Source organism: Mesoplodon mirus (assembly GCF_964341445.2).
Source record: "Mesoplodon mirus genome assembly, chromosome: 18".
Lineage (NCBI taxonomy): Eukaryota > Metazoa > Chordata > Mammalia > Artiodactyla > Ziphiidae > Mesoplodon > Mesoplodon mirus.
The window spans coordinates 23,829,978-23,841,388 of NC_138994.1; positions in this window are offsets into that span (position 1 = coordinate 23,829,978).

Sequence of the window (11,411 nt, forward strand, 5' to 3'; positions counted from 1 at the left end):
ACGACCTCTTACAGAAGAGTCCATTTAAAATGATCATTTGTGAGACCAAAATATCAATTAAACGTTTCAAGAATCTAAAACAACCAAAAAGAAAACGATCAAGACCTGGTTGCTTGATTTGGGGGCCAGAAAATATGGTCACCGATAGGGAGTGAGTGAGGGGCTCTGTCCCCTCCCCCATCTCTATTCCAAGCTCAGAGAAGACCTGAGAACAGTGGGCCAGGTGTTCGGGCAGGTGTGAGACGGCTGCCTGCTGAGTGGAGATGGGGGGTGACGGGAGGGGGGTGTCAGGGCCTTCCTGGTGGATGCTCGGCCCCCGGGGAGCCCCCAGCTTCAGGAAGGCTTCCAGAGATCAAGACCGTGAAACTGACGAGGGCGGGCTCTGCCACCAGGGCGGGCAGCGCGAGGGGTGGCCGCGAGGGCTTTGTGCACTTGGGCTTTTCCTAGGCAGCCAGCGGCTTCGTGTAGGTCGGGCAGCTGCTTCACCCAAACTTGGCTTTTCTGCGACCGACCCGGCCCTCCCCAGCCCCCCACCCTGAGCTCTGACCCTTGCGGCCCGACCTGGGCCTCGCCCCTCCCCCGCTCCAGCCCGCCCCAGGGCGTCCGGACTCTGGATTTCCCTGTGAAAAGGTGTCAACCTTAAACTACTCTACAAAACAATGGAGGTCCTGCGTGCCCTTGGGCCGCCCCAGAAGCCGGGCCTGCTCTCTGGATCCAGGACGGGAAGAGGAAGGCGGGCGTCCACCCCTGGGCACCAAGGCCCCCGAGTGGAAGGGTGGCCGTGGTGCCCGCCCTGAGCTGCCTGTCTGGGGGCGTTAGGGAAGAGGGAGACTTCATAACCCGACAGCTGGGTCGATATTTTTTGTGCAGGCGCCAGGCAGGAGAAACCAGGGACACAAGATGGGGCTCTGATCGCCCTGGGAGGCGAAGCCGGGCGGGGAGGTGGAGGAAGAGCGGGGACCCCAGAATCTTCCCCGGAGTCGGTGAACTGCAGCCCAGGGGTGGCTGGAGCTGGGACAGCTGGAGCGGGACCCGCACAGACCCCAGGCAGGAGGATGCTGCCCTTTTCCGGAAACCCGTAGAAAGCAAGAGCAAGGTGGGCAGACTGGCCTCGTGGGCCCCGGGGAGGGGGCTTTTCTTTAATCCTGAAGTGTCACTATGGGCCAGGAGAGTGTGGCTCACAGGTCAACACGGAGGCTCTGAAAGTCCTCAGCTCCCCGCCACCCCACCGGAGAGCTGTCGCTTCCCTGTGCCTCAGTTTCCCCAAGCATGGAATGAGAGGAACAGAAATCCCAGTCATGAGGATTAAGTGAGGTGATACAGGGAAGTGGTGAGAACCCCGGTTGGGGACACTGAACCCTGGCTGAGAATCGTCCCGTGGGGGCCTGGGGAGGGCAGCCTGGGCTGGGCCCGCTCCCCGACGAAGACAGCCTACAAGTCTTTGGGGCTGTTTGAGATTCTCTTCCCTTAACTGTAAAATGGGAATAAAATCCTGGCACAGCTAAGGTGGCGTTTGCGCAGACACATTCTAGCTGGTGAGTGTAGCTTCTGAAAGATGTATGTGCTCCGCTTCCTGGCGCAGAGGGTTTCCCAAGGCGGACACATCCCTCTTCCCGAGGATGCGGCTCGGGGCTGCAGCCAGCTGACTTCTTACTGCGGCAACCGTGTGATTTCCTGGCACTTGAAAACGGCGCATCATTCTTTGTACAGCCTTGCACGGCATCAGTGCCCATGGCTCTGCTGTGTGTTGACGAGGTATATGATTCTTGCTGCTCCTCCCAAGAGCAGGAAGATGGGCCCCAAGGGGTGAGGTCAGGGGAGCCCGGGGACTGTCTTCAAGCAGCGCCTTCCGCAGAGCTTCGCATAATTGGCAGCAGGTACCCACCTCAGCCTGCTGGTTCTCTTCGTTTTAACAATTTTTTTAATGATCGAGGTTAAAATCCTGTGGGATGCTGTGTGTCATGGAACCTTTTCGGTGGAGATTCCAGCCTCCTTCATTTTCTGCACCGGAAAAAAGGCCTGTCTCACGAGAATCCTCGGGTGAGTGTCTCGGTGGCCACCAACGTGTCACGTCTTCCTGCCGGGGTGCACATCCTGCTGCTGGTGCAGCCGGTGGGATGCGGGTGGGTCTCACCCACCCAAGGTCTCCAGTGCCTCTGGGGCTCCTCTCCGGCCCTCTGTGCTCTCCTCCTGCTACAGATGCCTGGTCTACGCGTCCTGGCCCTTGGTTTCCCAGAGGCCTCTGGGCAGAGCCTCGTCCACAGACACCAGAGCGGGTACGCAAGCCCACCTGCCATCTCCCGCCGTCTTTGAAGCCAGCCCAGTGCCCTGCATGGCGGGCGTTTACTGCCGTCCCCTGGAGGGAAGGGAGGTGGGAGGGCGGCCCTGAAGGGATGTCTGGCTGCCCTGCGGTGACCGCCGGCCAGCACTTGTCAGATTTCAGTTCCCTCTCTAGGGAGAGGGGCTGGGTGGCCTTACCGGGTGCAGTGGGCCCAGCGTGGGGATTCCCTGTTTTCCTGACTCTGGAGGGACGTGCAGGGGCGGGGGAGGGCAAGGGGGACAGTTTTGGGTTTTCCGTGCATGGCCTTGCCCACTTCTGTGAACAGAGCTCAAAGACTGCGGGACGGAGGCGCTGGGAGGTCTCCTCACTGACCACGTCTCCCAGCCGCCCTTGTGCACACAGGCGAGCTCCGTCCTCTGCTGGTCAGCTGGGGGGCTGCGTCCTGGCTGTACGCCCTGCAGGGGGGCATGCTTGCCTTGCTTACTCCTCTAGTTTCCACGTGGGGGGCCCTGGTCCCAGAAGATGATGGGGCTCTCCGGCTCTGCCCCTCCCTCTTCAGGGTGGACCTGCAGAGTGCCCCCGTCACCCCGTTTCCCCTAGAACAGGCCCGACGGGAAGGTTCCAGGTTGTCTCTCCATCCCAGTGTCAAGCCGCGAGCATGACTGATGGGGACCTGGCCCTGGGGAGCCCTGTTGCTGGTCCCTGCTGGGCACTTGCTGACGCTTCCCCTCCATCCGCCTGACCCTTGTGTCTGCTCTCCCTCCACTGTGCCCTGGGGCAGGGGAAAGGGGTGCTATTTCTTAGCCCCCCCTAAAATTCCAACACCCAGTTTAGAAGGTGTTTCCCCTATAAATATACTCTTTGAGGTGGGCCTTACCCAGGGGCACCCAAGGCTGGGAAGAGATGGGGACAAAGGGGGACACACGGAGGCAAGAAGCCACGGTCAGCCCATCACAGAAGTATTTTTTCCCACACTTCACCACGCGGCCTGTGCTGGGCTCTTGTCTCAGATAGACAAAGTGCTAGATCTGTCCGGGGTGCTCGTCAGGACAGCCTGACCGACACGGAGCTCCCGAAGCTGCCAGGACCAAGCGTTCCATTTCTCCCGAGTCCAACACAGTGGAATGAAGGAAGGACAAGGGGAATTAAGGAACAGCACATTTTGGACTCAGGAGTCAGGAAGATAAATCAAGTTTCAAATCCTGACCCCACCCCATCGAGGTGTGACCTTGAATAAGCCCTATCTATCATCTATCTATCATCTAACATCTATCTATCTATCTATCATCTATCATCTAACGTCTGTCTATCTATCTATCATCTATCATCTATGTATCTATCATCTATCATGTATCTATCTATCTATCATCTATCTATCTACCTACCTACCTATTTATATATCTTTTTGAGGCCTTCATTTTCCCATCCATAAAATGGAGCTAAGGACAAATAACTACTTGGTAAGGGACTAATTTTCAAGCTGTCCTTTTTGGTTTCTTTGCCACTTTTCCGTGCTGGCACCTGATAGACCCAGGATGTTATGAGGATCGAGAGAATACGCCCAAAGCGCCTGCCACAGTCGCAGGCGCGGAGACGGCAGAGTGACGCTAGTGTTGGGATGTTACTTTCCTGCTCGGGGGTACGTGAGGCCCAGGAAGCCGGCCCTGGAGACGTGGGCAGGGTGACCACCCTCAGTCCAGCAAGTGCTGCCACGGGGCCTCACCAGGCGTCGCCACAGCCAGACCCTGCCCAGCCCCAGGGAATCCAAGGCTGTCCCTGTCCCTGTCCCCTGAGGGAAGGTGGGGACGCTCCCTCCTTGGCGCCATCTTCCCCCACAAAGAGCGGCACCATCTGAACCCTTGGGGCTGGGGCAGTAAAAGGGCCATAAAGAGAGCCAGCGGCCATAAACCAGAGACAGAGTCGTTAGCAGTTTCCTTTCTGATAAGGGCTTCAAGGGCTCCGAGGAGACGGCTGTGAATGCCACGTCTGGGTCCCTGTGCCCTAGATATTTGAACCCTTGGTTCGGAGTCCACGAGATAGAGATCAAGGAGGGGACGCCCTCCGAGGGCACCGGAAAGAACGGGAGGAAGCATCCCGCCCAGGGCAAGCGGCAGGTGACACCAGCAAAAGGTGGCAGCGGTGAAGCGGCACCTCCTGGCGGCCAGGCCCCCTGCGAGCGGCTCACCTCACTCACCCCTCACCTGACCTCCACCGTTATCAGCCTATTTCACAGAAGAGGATGTAGCGGGACCTGCCACAGTAAAAAACACAACTTCAGTCCCTGTCCAGCCGTTATTAGGAATTTCAAGATGGCGACAGTAGACATTAAACCCAGCAGGGCCCCTCCCATCACGGGGCCGCGGGGCTGCCCAGATCACAGACTGAGACGCCGTCCTGTGCAGAGGGCTCCGGACTCCTCACGAAGGTCACCCGTTCAGTGGTGAGCGGCGGGGCCTGGGTGGGAAAACAGCGTATGGGAAAGACCAGCCTCTGTGTCGGTCTCTCCATCCCCCCAGCCCTTCTGCAAGGCGCACAGGGCTGCCGCCAGCCCAGCAAAGCTGAAAGCTCAGAGGGGCTAGGTCAACAGTTCAAGGTCGCCCAGCTCCCTGAGAGGTGGGCTCTGCTGATGAGGCAGGGACTTCGGGGGGGCCCGCGGTCTGGGAAGATGCAGCCCCACTCGTTTAGGTGCCCTTCTGGGCCAGTGGCAGCGCCCTGGCTGGAAGCAGCCGCTGCGTGAACCTCCCTCCAGGAGGGTGTGGGGGCCTGCCAGCTGTGGCCGGCCCCCTTGAGCAGAGGGGTGTTTTCGTAAAAACCCTGGTCCAGCGTCAGCTTCCCGTTCTCTGAGTGAAAGGAGCCAGGGCTCATGGGCCTAAATATCCGAAGGCATCTACCCTGCGCTGCCGTTTTAAGGATGGGATCCACCAAACTGAGAGGACTTTTATTCCTTGTCCAGTTGGCTACGTGTTCTCACCCACTGAACGTATGATTGGGGAGGGTGAGGGAATTCCCTGGCGCCCACCACTAACCCTCCCTAACTTTATTCTTTTAAATATTTTTGGCCATGCTGCGTGGCTTGCGGGATCTTAGTTCCCAGACCAGGGATCAAACCCACGCCCCCTGCAGTGGAAGCGTGGAGCCCTAACCGCTGGACCGCCAGGGAAGTCCCGACCCTGTCATTTTGAAATGCCTTTTTCTACCCGGACAATATTTTAAATAAGCTTGGTCTTGCCCCATTTTCCCAGGGTTTCAGAAGAGCTGCAGTTCAAGGCCATTTGGAGGCCCAAGCAACCCAGGATCTGCATTTGTCGGGGACAACCTGACAGGCCAACAGGCCCTCTCGGAAATGTCATCTGTGAAAGACAGCTCAGCATCCTCTGTCCTATGCTGCTCGCATGCTCAGACTGCATACGGGTCTCTGTACTGCCTGACGCAGACGCCCACACTCACGCACACACAAACCAGAAGACGAACGGCTTGGAAATACCAGATGAGAAAATGGAGGAAAATACGTAATTAGTTTTATAGAATTTGAAGTCCATTTCCTCAGCGAGGGGACTTGTGTTGGTGAATCTGAACAGATAAGAGTGCAATGTTTCCCGGCCCTATGATCCCTTCAGCATCTCTATTCGCCACACAGGCTTCTCCCTTGAAAGTTTTGTTCTCCACACTTCCTGCCATCTCAGACTCTTGGCCAGGTCTGCAGACTTGAAAGGGCCCCAGGGTGGCTGCGAACGTCCTCTCCCCCTGGACAGAACGCACACAACCGCGCTCGCCTACCTGTTAGCTTTGGTGAACTTGCTTCCTACCCAGTTGAAATGCGGATCTGCTGGGCAGAAAGGGCCCAGGGTGGGCGAAGTGGGGGAAGAGGAGGAGGGAGGGGTCCATGGGCCCTTCTAGGGCAACCAGGCGGGCTGAATGGTATCGCACTCATACCCGCACCCCAGGCTGCTGGGAAGAGGACGGGTGTGATGCAGTCAGAGGAAGACTGCAGCCTGGGCTCACGCCCCAGTGGCACCACTGAAAAGCCGTGTGAGCTTGGGCACAGACTTTGGCCTTTCTGAGCCTCCATTTTCTCAACTGTGAAGTGGGAATAAACCACCTTGTTACAGGGAGGGTGAAACAAGAAGGTGGACATGAAAGTCCGTGTATACAGTAGGGGCCCTGTAGATGTTCACCTCCGTCTTAGAGAACCAGGCTGTGCTGCAGCCCCCCGCCCCGGCCTCCCCGTAGGAAAATGTCTAAGATGCTCTGGTGAGCCTGGTGCAGCTGGGCCTGCTGGGCTCAGGGCAGTCTCCCAGGCCAGGTGGGCGGCCCCCTTCCAGGCTCTTCTACAAGCTGACTCGCTCCCTTTGCAGACTGTGTCAACAGGCGATGCCGCCCCAGCCCAGGGAAGGTTGAGGGGCTGCAACCAGGTTTGGAAACACATGTCAAACCCAATTCCAACCAGATGAGGCTGGCCTGCTTCCAATGGCGCCTGCCATCCGAGGCCACGCCAGGGGGAGGCCTGTCCAGCTGCCATGCCCAGGCAGGCAGACCTGTTTGTTCCCCGGAGTCCTTGGGTCCAGACTGACATGCTCACCTCTCTGTTCCGGCGGCTCTGTTCAGAAGGGCTAAGCCATGAGTCGAGGAGCTCAAGGATGCAGCCACCTCAGGGAGAACCCACCTGCCCATCCCCTAGCTGCATAGGCAGGGGAGGGAGCTGGGCCAAAGAAGAGGCCAGGAGATGCTGGGCAACCACCATGACGAGGGGGTGGATGCACCCTGGCCTCCCCACCCCCGCCCAAGTGAAGCATCCCCTAAGTAACAGATGGGCCCGAGGCAATGGGCCAGGCAGCCACTCTTTGCTGGTTTAAAAATGGTGGCTGAAAAAAACCCAGGCCACCACCACCCAAAAAACCAACCCAGCAGAGAATGCGGCATTCCAGCAAGAGTCAAGAAGGAAAGGAAATCCAAATGTTTCGAGTTTAGCTATTAAGCATAGTTTCCAGAGAGTGTACTCATGTCTTGAAATGAAACAGATGAAAGCAACATGTGTCAATGGTTGTAGGAAGACAATAATGTCATCAACAGGAAATAAAGAAATTGAACACTGAAGCCTCAGCCCAGAACTTAACTCTTCCCCTGCCCCCGTCCCCAGAGCTTTCTGCGGGGAAGGCTGAAGATGTTTCCACACGGCTGGGGCTGGGTCTCTGCCCCCGTGGGCCCTGGCGGAGCCCCCTGCAAGGATCTTGGGCACCGGAGAAGGACTTGCTTTGTTTCTTAAGGGCTGATGGCCTTGGGTGGGGGGAGGCCCATGGGCCCTGGATCAGCTGAAGGGGAAGCTACACAGCCTTGCCCTTCATGAGGGGCTACAAAGCCTTGGCTGTGGGATCACCCTGACGAGTTCCTGGCAAGGGCAGTGACCGCTGCTGGCAGCAAAGCCCCGGCCAACATGCTGGCACTGCAGGAGGGGGGCAACCCCTGGAGTCCCGCAGGCCAGGAGGCAAGGGCTGCCCGGTGGCCAGGGGTGCAGATGGAGCAGGCGGGGTCTGGGAGACCCCTTCTCAACCAATCCCCTGACTCAAGACAGAGTAAGAAAGTGCACACCACCCCTCTGGCCGGCCCTCAGAGAACTGGGAAAAAAAGGTGACTTTGAGCCTAGGAAGGTGAAGCTCATGTCCACGCGCCTTGAGAGTGGTCAGAATGCGTCCTCCTCCAGGCTGGCCTCCCTGCCTTCATCTCTGATGGATCCACACTGTTTGGCTTTGGGGATACCTGCCTCCCTGCTGACCTCGTATATCACATGCAAATAATACAAAAAATTTAAAAGTAGAACAGGAAAGGGGGGTAAAATAGATAAGGTGGGATCATGGAGTGAGAGCATTTGGAGAGTCTGGGCTTAGACCTGCCTTAGTTCCCTGCCCGGGTGGTGCCAGACAGAGCTGCAGGCTGCACCTGTCACAGTGTCAGAATTCTGCACGGAGGCCCAGAGCTCTGCTCTGGACACTCAGGAGGCCAGGTTTTGGGCTCGGTGAGCTAGTCCACTGATTTTCAGACAAGCCTGGACCAAGATACCCTAAAACAAATGGGTGGTAGCATTGTCATCATATGCAGATAAAATTAATGGACAGAAATGCCTTAATTTTTTCTCCTATCATTAAAAAAAAAATTCTAGCAGGTCTTAATGCTGGATTCCAGTGCAGGTGCTTTTGTACTCACTCAGAAATGTATATATTTGGGTTGACTCTGCCAGGGGTATTAGTCTACTCTGGTTATCGTAACAAAATTCCATAGACTGAGTGGCTTAAACAACAGATATTTATCTTCTCACAGGTCTGGAGGCTAGAAGTCCAAGATCAAGGTGCCGGCCAGGTTGGTTCCTGGTGAGAGCTTTCTTACTTGGCTTATGGATGACCAACTTCTCACTGTGTCCTCACATGGCAGAGGGAGAGGGAGTTCCGTCCTCTTCCTCTTATAGGGGCACTAATCCCATTATGGGGTCCCACCCTCATGCCCTCATTTAACCCTCATTGCCTCCCAAAGGCCCCGCCTCCAAACTCCATCACATTGGGGGTTAGGGGGTTAACGTATGAACTTGAGAGGAGACACAATTCAGTTCAGAGCACCGAGTTTCAAAAAGCGTCGCCAGGTCAGCCTGACCCACATCTGCAGGTGACTGCCCCGGGCCATGCACTGTCCTAGGCTCAGGGACAGTGTCGGTGACGGTCAGACACAGGCTCTGTCCTCCTGGAGCCCTCACTGTGTGAGAGACAAACCCAGAAGCGGACGGTGTGACAACAGCAGGGTAAGGGCCAAAGTGGAGACGCCCGTGGTGTGGTGGTGGGGGTGTGGTGGTGAGAGAGGGCGCTGAGCCCACCCAGGATGAGATGACATAGGGGCAGCCCTGGAAGGTGGACCAGCAGCATCAAAGGCTTGGAAGCGAGACACAGCCTGGGGAGGGGCTGGCTCCCCACAGGATCTTATCATAGGAGCTCAGAACGCGTGAGGCATGCGGGTATCCAGAGGGAAGTTGGCATGGCTGGATTGAGGGGAAACCTGATCCTCTGGCCTTGACTTCATAGAGAAACACATCATCAGCTAGTGGGGAAGCTGTGTAATTGAGCCGCGTTTTAGGAAGTGCCTTCTGTGGACTGTCAAGGGCCGGATTCCATGAGGAGTGGGATTCCAGATGCAGAGACCCCAATGGGAGAGCGTTACAATCTAAGAGGTTGTCCTTGGTTAGATATTCACACTGGACTTCAGCAACCGTCTTAGGTCGGGTTTCCCAGAAGCAGACCCTGAGATGGGAGTTCATGTGAATTAGGAAATAGTCTCAGGGAAAACCCGTAGGGGAGCGGGTAGGTGGCCCATGATGTCCAGTGGTGTCTCATGGAGGGGAACTTAGGTTCAATCCACAGGCCGATCTGGAGGCCAGCCCTCGCGGTCATCCTGGCTTGGGGAGGAGGGAGCTGGGGTATTTACGCCCCAGCATGTGCTGGTCACTGGTTAAGGGCTGGGGTGGGGGGTAGGACAGGGGACACAGACAAGCTCTCCAAGCTTGTGGGCAAAGTGGCTTCGAGCAGCTTCCACCAGAGATGCAGGCGGGAAAGCTGAGGGTGAAAGCAGGAAGAAGCCGGTGCCTGAGGGAGGTGAGGCCTCGGAGAGCAGACACTGGGTGACAGTCACCTGCTCCAGTTAGGACACTGCCCAAGGACTCCCCGTGCAAACCACAGGCACCGGGCTCAGTCAGGCCCAGCCGGGAACTCGTGCTTGGGAGGAACTTACAGGGTTCAAGTCAAGGAGGTCAAGGACAGTGCAAAATCCATTTCCAGGATTACGGGGAACTGTGGCTGTAAAAGAGTCCTGCCGGCTGCAGAAGGGCAGAGGCCGTGGTGGAGAAAAGAACGCTGGGCCCACGCCGAGCTCAGGGCTAACAATGAACCACATCGGTGGCTACAACGGGCTTCACAGCAAGAATCGGAGCTGAGCTTCCGCCGCCGGAACCCGTCCACGGGCTGCGCTGCTTGTCTGAATGTGGGGCAAGAGCGGGTCCCCCTCCATCGGTGACTCAGTGCCATTTAGCCCCATAACCAGGATGGCCCTACCTGCCCTGCCCATCTGTAAGACTGTTATAGAGATAAAAACGGGAATCCAGTGTGGGAAAGTTCTCCAGGAATGTTCAAGCATATTCCACTTCCGAAATGGTGAGTAACGTCAGACTCAGGCAGGCAGGGAGGAAAGTGACATTTACTCAGCATCCCCTCCAGGCCACCAGCTGCCTTTGCAGCCTTCATGCAAATGATGAGAAGGTGCACAGGGTAGAACTTTGACCCTCAGGCGGGATACTGACAGAGACCTTGGTCTGTCCCTACAAGCCGCAGATACCCGAAGTCACGTGATCTCCACCCAGATGCAATTAATCAGTGAGCATATGAGTTACCTCTTCGGCTGGAAGATAAGAGATCAAAGTCGGCTGGTCAATAAGACTTTGATAAGCCTTCAACCAGGCCCCAAGCCAGCTCCTCACCCTTCCTCCCAGCCAGCCAGACACACGCTGCCCACCCCCCCATCCCGCCCCAGGGCCAGGCTAGACTTCCACAGGGCTCTAGAGCCATTCAGCCCCGAATCAACCTCTCCCCGTTAGAATGGGTGGGGGGGAGCCACTGCCCCTCTCTTGGAAACTCAGCACTGGGGTGATGTGCTTAGGGGAGCCCCTTCTCCCCCTGCCCCTTAGCAGACCATCTGCACTCTCTCTCTGGCCGACTCACAGGCAGAAAGACTCTGTCTAAAGCATCAAAATCCATGCTCCAGGCCCATTTACTACTTGTCTTGGACTCTTACAGCTGCAAGAAAAAAAGTCAAAACAGATTGTGACATCCGAACCATCCGGGGCACCAGTGGAGCCTCGGAGAACCTCTCCCTCCAGCAGAGTTCGTGCCCCATCTCGCTGTGGGTTCTTCAGCAGGGCCAGGCCCTCCTGGGACCCCTGTGTCTACATCCAAGGCCCGTCCCACTGGGCGGTAAGGGGGCCTCTCCCTGGAGATCTGGGCCCTAAGCTCTTTAAGGGCAAGGACAAGATTCAGTCATTTTTATCTGCCCAGAGCCGCACACAGGACAGGCGCCTGCCTCACAGGGGACTGTGCTTCGTCCC